The sequence below is a fragment of the Helianthus annuus genome, chromosome 10 (assembly GCF_002127325.2).
Source record: "Helianthus annuus cultivar XRQ/B chromosome 10, HanXRQr2.0-SUNRISE, whole genome shotgun sequence".
Classification (NCBI taxonomy): domain Eukaryota; kingdom Viridiplantae; phylum Streptophyta; class Magnoliopsida; order Asterales; family Asteraceae; genus Helianthus; species Helianthus annuus.
The window spans coordinates 158,625,126-158,634,753 of NC_035442.2; the positions used below are offsets into that span (position 1 = coordinate 158,625,126).

The 9,628-nt window shown below is 35.0% G+C and overlaps 2 long non-coding RNA genes across 2 annotated transcripts; both read left to right on the top strand.

Annotated features, from left to right (window-relative positions):
• Positions 1–1,593: 1,593 nt before the first annotated feature.
• LOC110883110 lies at positions 1,594–1,928 on the top strand. The gene is made up of 2 exons (XR_002560364.2): positions 1,594–1,678; positions 1,868–1,928. It is a non-coding gene; the product is annotated as an uncharacterized LOC110883110 (long non-coding RNA).
• Positions 1,929–8,457: 6,529 nt separating this feature from the next.
• Positions 8,458–8,791, top strand: LOC110883111. The gene is made up of 2 exons (XR_002560365.2): positions 8,458–8,542; positions 8,731–8,791. It is a non-coding gene; the product is annotated as an uncharacterized LOC110883111 (long non-coding RNA).
• Positions 8,792–9,628: the final 837 nt, after the last annotated feature.

Sequence of the window (9,628 nt, forward strand, 5' to 3'; positions counted from 1 at the left end):
TAATGGACCATATTGGGCCTTAATGGACCTCCATGGGCAATACTAGATCAAAAATGTATTAATGGGCCATATTGGGATTTAACGGATTACAATAAACAATAGTAGATCATACATGCTTTACGATGGGGCCTTATTGGATTACAATGTACAATAATACATCATAGATGTCTTAATTGACCATATGTGGCCTTAACGGATCACAGTGGACAATAATAGATCATACATGTTTTAATGGACTATATTAGGCCTTAATGAATCACAATAGACAATAGTGGATCATTGACATTCAATGTCTTTTTCGGTTACCATGTGGAATTGAAATGCATCATTAATTAGCGTTTTTTGGTATGTAGCCAGAAAATGACTAATGAATAAAATTGGTGATGAGTGGGAGAAGTGGTGGGTAGCGGCAACAACAGTGGGCGGTGGTGGTGTTAATGATTGGTGAAAGAGGGAATGAAATAAAAAAATAAAAATAAACAAGAGTGAATTAAATGATTTTGAGGTGTTTAGAGGGTTTGGGATTTCTTGTGTAGTGGATGATTCCATTCTATCTACCAGCTAAGCATTTTTTTCTGTTCACTCACAATAGTCTATTTTATTCTGACTCTCATTATGAAATGCTAAAAACTTCATAAGAGTTATCATGGTTATGAGTCTAGTTTAGCTAAATGTATGGCTATGAGTCTAGTTTAGCTAAATTCATGATCAAAATAATGTTAATTATACCCAGTCCTTGTCAATCAGAGTCCTTTTGATAGAAATATATAAATCACAATATAATACATGATTGAAACCTTTGAGAAAATATATATAATATTTTCATTATTATAAACATTGTTATATACAATATATATAATTTTTGTTTAGTTAAAGGTAGTTAATCATGTTAATTACCAATACCTAACCCGAACCCGACCCATTAACATCCCTACCTACACTTATCATTTAATTTAATTAATTTAGATTTCCCCAAAACTGATATTCCCCTTCGTTCCACCCCCCAGCAAACCGTCCTCACATAAAACCCTAGGGTGCGAGTTTATTCAACCTGTATGTCATTGATCACCGTGTTCAACTTTATAAAACCCTAGGGTTCGAGTTTATTCAGAAGTTGTTTTCGATGACAAAATTCGGCTATTTGAGGCTTGATTGTTCGATTAGAACCCCTAATTTAATGGTTGCGGTAATCCTCCGGTTCACGACGGTTGCGACGACGGTTCCGTCACCATGGAGTTCTGAATTCTCTCCACCGATGGTCTGTTGTTTTTCTGGCGTCGTATATTCACGAGCAGACTATGAACGCTCCATTGGATTAGTATCCGCTGGATACGGTGAGTTCTGTTGATGCATCTAACCGCTTTACGTTTTGTTGAATGCGTCAATCAATAGCATGTATAGGTTTCATCTGTTGATGCATCTAACCGCTTTACGTTTTGTTTTTCTGGCGTCGTATATTCACAAAACAGCCAACCTCAGGGACGAAAATGGCATTTTACTCTAATTTTTATTCTTAAAGTTCTGTGCATATGTATTCCCCGTCTATCTTCTGAGTAGATGTTGAAAGCAGCTTAGGTTACGTTAACTTAATTTTATTTTTATATATGATCAGGAACATTTGGAAAGGGAATTGGCTTCTGCAAGAGAAGAATCTGTTAAACTTTCTGAGAGATTGAAGGTTCATTTTTTTTAACAAACTTTTCTAGGTGCTTTCTCAGTAATGTGTTGCTGGACTTGTATTCTGAATTCTATTTGCTTCAGTTAAATTGATGTTTTCTTGCTATATGTTTCATACTGCTATGCAGTAAATAACTGTTTGGAGAAAATATTGGTTAAATATAACATACATTTTTTACATCTTCACCAGGAGGCATTTCAAGAAGTGGAGACAGCAAAGAAGGAAAAGGAGGAATGTATGGAGAAACTTTCACAGACTGAAAGACTATTAGCAGAAGGTAAAGGGAGAGTAATGAAGTTAGCAGAAGACAACAGTAAACTGCGCCCGTGGGAAGATTTTTGTACTGGATTATTTTGTTTAAAACTAAAAGATTAATCTTGATTTACCCCATGATTTAGGTTCAAAATCAGTGAAGTCTGATGATGTATCTGAGAAATCGACTTCACGAAAAAGGAAAAACCAGTATAGGGGCATCCGCCAGCGCCCGTGGGGCAAATGGGCTGCTGAGATCCGTGACTCGTGAAAGGGGGTCCGTGTGTGGCTCAGAACTTTCAATATTGCGGAGGAAGCTGCTAGAGCCTATGATGTTGAGGCGAGAAGGATCCGAGGCGATATGGAAAAGGTTAACATTCCTGATGTACCCATGAACACCAACCGCCAAAAGGTTAACCCGAAAGTGAACAAAAAGACCACTGCTGACTGTAACGGAACAGGTAGCATTACTGCATCAGTTTTTTTTATGTATAAACTAGTATTTTTTTTGCATTATAACAACAGTTAACAAACATTGATCAATTTGGTGTGTCGAAGAACTCCTTCATCAAGGCTTGTTCTATGGTTGATTATGATCTTGAGCTTCATCCTGTAATCAATTCCTTTTACAGTGGTACAGCTGCTGTGACTATAATCCGCCAGGTATTTCAAAATTAAATGTAGATCTGTACTTGAAAGTTGAAAACTTTATTGGTCAAAATGAATAGGTTGACCTTTAAAGTCAAACTTAGACATCGTTTCGGTTTGAATTATGTTTTTTTTTTCCTCTGACAGGTCAAATAGGGTTGAAGTTGTTGAATGTGGTCTGAAGTCTAATCTTCACTCAAAGAACCTCTTAAATTATATTATTTAATAATCAAATTATTATTTTAAAAATTAATCATACGGCAGAAAATAAATTATTTGCAAACATGTTCAAGAGAATAGAACAAAGTCTATATGGGTCAACCCGGGCCAACCCAATTTGGCCAGTTTCAACCCAACCCAACCCATTTCACCTTGTTACCCAACCCACCTGACCCACCTTGTTACCCAACCCACTGAACATAATTCATTCTCAGGGAGATCTTATCATGTTGGCAAATGTTGGTGATTCTAGAGCTGTTCTTGGGACCACTTCAGACGATGGTGAGGTGATAGCCGTTCAGCTAACTGTAGACTTTAAACCGAGTTTACCTCGTAAGCACTGTCATGCATTATATAACTATATGAAATCTGATTGTTTTGTGTGTGTGTGTGTGTGTGTTTACCGCTTACATTTTCTAATCCCTGATTTAGAGGAAAGAGAGAGGATATACACAATAGGAGGAGTGTGTGCGAATCAGATGATGAGCCAGGAGTGTCTAGGATTCGAGCTTCAATCGACGAGATACCAGAAGGTCCATGACTCGCGCTTTCAAGAGCTTTCCGTGACTTATTTGTTAAAGTGCTGCTAGGATTCATGCAAGTTTATGTATTTAGTATTCAAATTGACAACTTATGTATGGATTTTGGTTTACTATTGTTAATATTATTAATTTCGTTTTTTAGGTTTGTTCATCTTTGCTATTGTTTTAATTCTACGAAAAATTGAAAATAAAATTGCTAATTACACGAAAATGGCCACATAGCCGCAACAATATATGTGACTATAAAATAGAAACGACCACACTTACAGTGAATCCGTGTGACTGTTGATACCATTTTGTCACACTTAAGGGGTCATTTTCTTAATTACAACCACCTTTTTGTCACATTTTTTTTAAAATTCATGTGGCTAAAACAAACCTTTTAGTGACTATATAATAGAAACATACACACTTATGGTAAACTCATGTGACTATACAATAGAAACGGCCACACTTAAAATAAATTCATGTGGCCATCGATACCATTTAGTCACACTTAATGGACCATTTTGTTAATTACAACAACCTTTTTGCCACAGTTTTTTAAAATTTATGTGGCTAAAACAAACTTTTTAGTGACTATATAATAGAAACGACAACACTTACGGTGAATTCATGTGGCTATATAATACAGACGGCCACACTTACAATAAAGTCATGTGACCATTGATAACATTTAGCCACACTTAATGGACCATTTGCTTGATTACAACAACCTTTTTTGTCACAGTTTTTTAAAATTAATGTGGCCAAAACAAACTTATTGGTGACTATATAATAGAAATGGTCACACTTATAGTAAATTCATGTGGTTGTTGCTACCCGTTTAGCCACACTTATTTGACAAAATGATTGATTTCAACAAGACCTTTTAGCCACAGATTAAGTTGCTATGGCCACAGATAAGTGAATGTGGCCGTATGATGCCTATGATGACTGGACCTTTGGTCACACTTAAGCTGGAAAAAAAAAGTGTGGCGAAAGGCGTATGGTCACACTTCTTTTATGTGGCCGTAAGCCATTTTTGATGTAGTGAAGTATACTGATTCAAGTGGTGAACAAGCTGTGGCAATGAATACACTGAAGATAGCATACCTGAGACAGCTTGATGATGCAAATTTTCATATAAAAAAGTGTGCAGATCTGGAGTTGGAGTTAGCAACACAAAAGATAGAAACTGAAAAAGTTATTAGAAAGTTACTCATGTTCTACTTTTGTTGTTGACAGAATTTATCCGGTTGTGGAAAATTTGAAGACGTTTGGAGAAGTGAAGACGTCCGATGAAAAGAAATCTGTGACAAAAGACGAAGAAAAAGTGAAGATTTCTGGTAAGAAATCAAGTGTGGTCTACAATAGATGTCCGCCCCCGGTCTAAAATGGATATTCACCTCGAAATCCAAATTCTGAGAGAGTCGAAAAAGCAATAAATTTAGAATGGGAGTCTGGGCCATCGGATAACTTGCCAGAAAATATTGATGTCACGTACACGTCATCCGACACTGATCATGAGTCAAAGTTGATAAAAAGTGTGGTCGATCAGGTGTTAGATAAAGATGACAGTGAGGAGTCAAACATGGAGTTCAAACCCGAGTCAAAGTCAAGGTTCAATGTGTCAAAGCCGACATTCAAAAAGAACAAACGGGTTTATGATAAAAAGTTCTTGATGTAAAAAATCTAATTTGAATGATGAATCATTCAAAGTGGCTTATACTTTGAAAGATTCTGACAAATTATATTCTGATGATGCTCTTCCAATAAGAAGTGTCAGATTTGAAATGCTTCAAAAGGTTTTCAAAATAACAGAAATTAATATTTCTGAAATAAAAGATTTAAATCTTATCGGAAAACCTAAACAATACACTTCAAGAGATCAATAAAGAATCAACAAGAAAATGGGTTACAATTGTGGTTATAGTTTCCAAAAGAAACCAAACCATAATCGTAATTTCAAAAAGAAAGGATTAGGTTTTGTTCCACCGAAAAACTATAAAAATGAAAAAATTTATAAACCAAAAACTGTGTTTGGCAAAACCGCCCAGCCACACTTTTATAAAAATGTGTGGCTAAAGGTTATTCATTGTAAAACACCTTTAGCCACACATTTTATTATTAATGTGACCATTTATACCAGTTCAGAACCTTTAGCCACACTTTTAGAAAATAATGTGACATTTATTAGCCACAAATCGAATTGTGTGACCAAATGTTATCTATGGCCACATATTTTTGTTTCATGTGACAAAAAAACATGTATTTCACACCTTTAGCCACACTTTAAGAAAAAATTTGTGGCATATATTTGCTACACTATCAAAGTGTGGCTAAATATTATGTATGATCACATTATATATTTTTCTGTGACCAATAACATGTGTATTCAAAACCTTTAGCTACACTTTAAGAAAAAACTGTGACATTTATTAGTCACACAAAAAAAGTGTGGCCAAATTTGATCTACGGTTACTGAATTTGTTTCGCGTGACTAAACACAAAACTATTCCAACCTTTAGCCACACATTAAGATAAAACATCCACATTAGAAAAGTGTGGCCAAATGTGTTCTACGACCACATTATATGTTTAATAATGTGGCTAAAATCTAATACATACGGCCACATATATTATTTTATGTAACCAAAGGTTAGACAATAGTCACACTTAAAATTACAAAATATAATGTGGTTTTACGTTAACATTCGTCACACAATCATCATTTTGTTTATTTTGTGTGATGAAATATTATCAAATATCATTAAAAAAAATGTGTGACCGAATGTTAAAGTTACTACATCTTTAAAAATTCCCCCCAAAATATTTAATTTCAAAACTTAAACTTCCACCTAAAATATTTCATCCTAAAACTTCCCTCCAAAATATTTTATTCTAAAACTTAAACTTCCCCTCAAAATATTTCATCCTAGAACTTAAACTTCCCCCCCAAAATATTTTATCCTAAAACTTAAACTTCCCCCCAAAATATTTCATCCTAAAACTTGAACTTTCCCCCAAAATATTTCATCCTAAAACTTAAACTTCCCCCCAAAATATTTGATTCAAAACTTTTCACTCAAATAACATTCTTATTTAAAAAATTACATTATTTAATATTAAAAAACAAAAAAAAAATTACTAGATATTTAATAATTCAAACTATTATTAAATATTATATACTTTAAAGCGTATTTGTTTTCTTCTAAATGAAATATTAATGTATCCATATCAATATGGTACCGGATTTCTCCTAGTTAATTGTTTTCAGTACTGGTAGTTCAAAGTGTGAATCATATATGTCTTAATGAACCATATTGGGCCTTAATGGATCACAAGGTCAATAGTAGATCAAATATCTTAATGGACTATATTGGGCCTTAATGGATCACAATGGCCAATAATCGATAATACATGTATTAATGGACCATATGGGCCTTACTAGAGCACGATGGTTAATTGTGGATCATTTATGTCTTAATGGACCACATTTGGCCTAAATGGATTACAGTGGCCAATATTGGATCGTACATGTCTTAATGGACCATATTGGGCCTTAATGGACCTCCATGGGCAATACTAGATCAAAAATGTATTAATGGGCCATATTGGGATTTAACGGATTACAATAAACAATAGTAGATCATACATGCTTTACGATGGGGCCTTATTGGATTACAATGTACAATAATACATCATAGATGTCTTAATTGACCATATGTGGCCTTAACGGATCACAGTGGACAATAATAGATCATACATGTTTTAATGGACTATATTAGGCCTTAATGAATCACAATAGACAATAGTGGATCATTGACATTCAATGTCTTTTTCGGTTACCATGTGGAATTGAAATGCATCATTAATTAGCGTTTTTTGGTATGTAGCCAGAAAATGACTAATGAATAAAATTGGTGATGAGTGGGAGAAGTGGTGGGTAGCGGCAACAACAGTGGGCGGTGGTGGTGTTAATGATTGGTGAAAGAGGGAATGAAATAAAAAAATAAAAATAAACAAGAGTGAATTAAATGATTTTGAGGTGTTTAGAGGGTTTGGGATTTCTTGTGTAGTGGATGATTCCATTCTATCTACCAGCTAAACATTTTTTTCTGTTCACTCACAATAGTCTATTTTATTCTGACTCTCATTCTGAAATGCTAAAAACTTCATAAGAGTTATCATGGTTATGAGTCTAGTTTAGCTAAATGTATGGCTATGAGTCTAGTTTAGCTAAATTCATGATCAAAATAATGTTAATTATAACCAGTCCTTGTCAATCAGAGTCCTTTTGATAGAAATATATAAATCACAATATAATACGTGATTGAAACCTTTGAGAAAATATATATAATATTTTCATTATTATAAACATTGTTATATACAATATATATAATTTTTGTTTAGTTAAAGGTAGTTAATCATGTTAATTACCAATACCTAACCCGAACCCGACCCATTAACATCCCTACCTACACTTATCATTTAATTTAATTAATTTAGATTTCCCCAAAACTGATATTCCCCTTCGTTCCACCCCCCAGCAAACCGTTCTCACATAAAACCCTAGGGTGCGAGTTTATTCAACCTGTATGTCATTGATCACCGTGTTCAACTTTATAAAACCCTAGGGTTCGAGTTTATTCAGAAGTTGTTTTCGTTGACAAAATTCGGCTATTTGAGGCTTGATTGTTCGATTAGAACCCCTAATTTAATGGTTGCGGTAATCCTCCGGTTCACGACGGTTGCGACGACGGTTCCGTCACCATGGAGTTCTGAATTCTCTCCACCGATGGTCTGTTGTTTTTCTGGCGTCGTATATTCACGAGCAGACTATGAACGCTCCATTGGATTAGTATCCGCTGGATACGGTGAGTTCTGTTGATGCATCTAACCGCTTTACGTTTTGTTGAATGCGTCAATCAATAGCATGTATAGGTTTCATCTGTTGATGCATCTAACCGCTTTACGTTTTGTTTTTCTGGCGTCGTATATTCACAAAACAGCCAACCTCAGGGACGAAAATGGCATTTTACTCTAATTTTTATTCTTAAAGTTCTGTGCATATGTATTCCCCGTCTATCTTCTGAGTAGATGTTGAAAGCAGCTTAGGTTACGTTAACTTAATTTTATTTTTATATATGATCAGGAACATTTGGAAAGGGAATTGGCTTCTGCAAGAGAAGAATCTGTTAAACTTTCTGAGAGATTGAAGGTTCATTTTTTTAACAAGCTTTTCTAGGTGCTTTCTCAGTAATGTGTTGCTGGACTTGTATTCTGAATTCTATTTGCTTCAGTTAAATTGATGTTTTCTTGCTATATGTTTCATACTGCTATGCAGTAAATAACTGTTTGGAGAAAATATTGGTTAAATATAACATACATTTTTTACATCTTCACCAGGAGGCATTTCAAGAAGTGGAGACAGCAAAGAAGGAAAAGGAGGAATGTATGGAGAAACTTTCACAGACTGAAAGACTATTAGCAGAAGGTAAAGGGAGAGTAATGAAGTTAGCAGAAGACAACAGTAAACTGCGCCCGTGGGAAGATTTTTGTACTGGATTATTTTGTTTAAAACTAAAAGATTAATCTTGATTTACCCCATGATTTAGGTTCAAAATCAGTGAAGTCTGATGATGTATCTGAGAAATCGACTTCACGAAAAAGGAAAAACCAGTATAGGGGCATCCGCCAGCGCCCGTGGGGCAAATGGGCTTCTGAGATCCGTGACTCGTGAAAGGGGGTCCGTGTGTGGCTCAGAACTTTCAATATTGCGGAGGAAGCTGCTAGAGCCTATGATGTTGAGGCGAGAAGGATCCGAGGCGATATGGAAAAGGTTAACATTCCTGATGTACCCATGAACACCAACCGCCAAAAGGTTAACCCGAAAGTGAACAAAAAGACCACTGCTGACTGTAACGGAACAGGTAGCATTACTGCATCAGTTTTTTTTATGTATAAACTAGTATTTTTTTTGCATTATAACAACAGTTAACAAACATTGATCAATTTGGTGTGTCGAAGAACTCCTTCATCAAGGCTTGTTCTATGGTTGATTATGATCTTGAGCTTCATCCTGTAATCAATTCCTTTTACAGTGGTACAGCTGCTGTGACTATAATCCGCCAGGTATTTCAAAATTAAATGTAGATCTGTACTTGAAAGTTGAAAACTTTATTGGTCAAAATGAATAGGTTGACCTTTAAAGTCAAACTTAGACATCGTTTCGGTTTGAATTATGTTTTTTTTTCCTCTGACAGGTCAAATAGGGTTGAAGTTGTTGAATGTGGTCTGAAGTCTA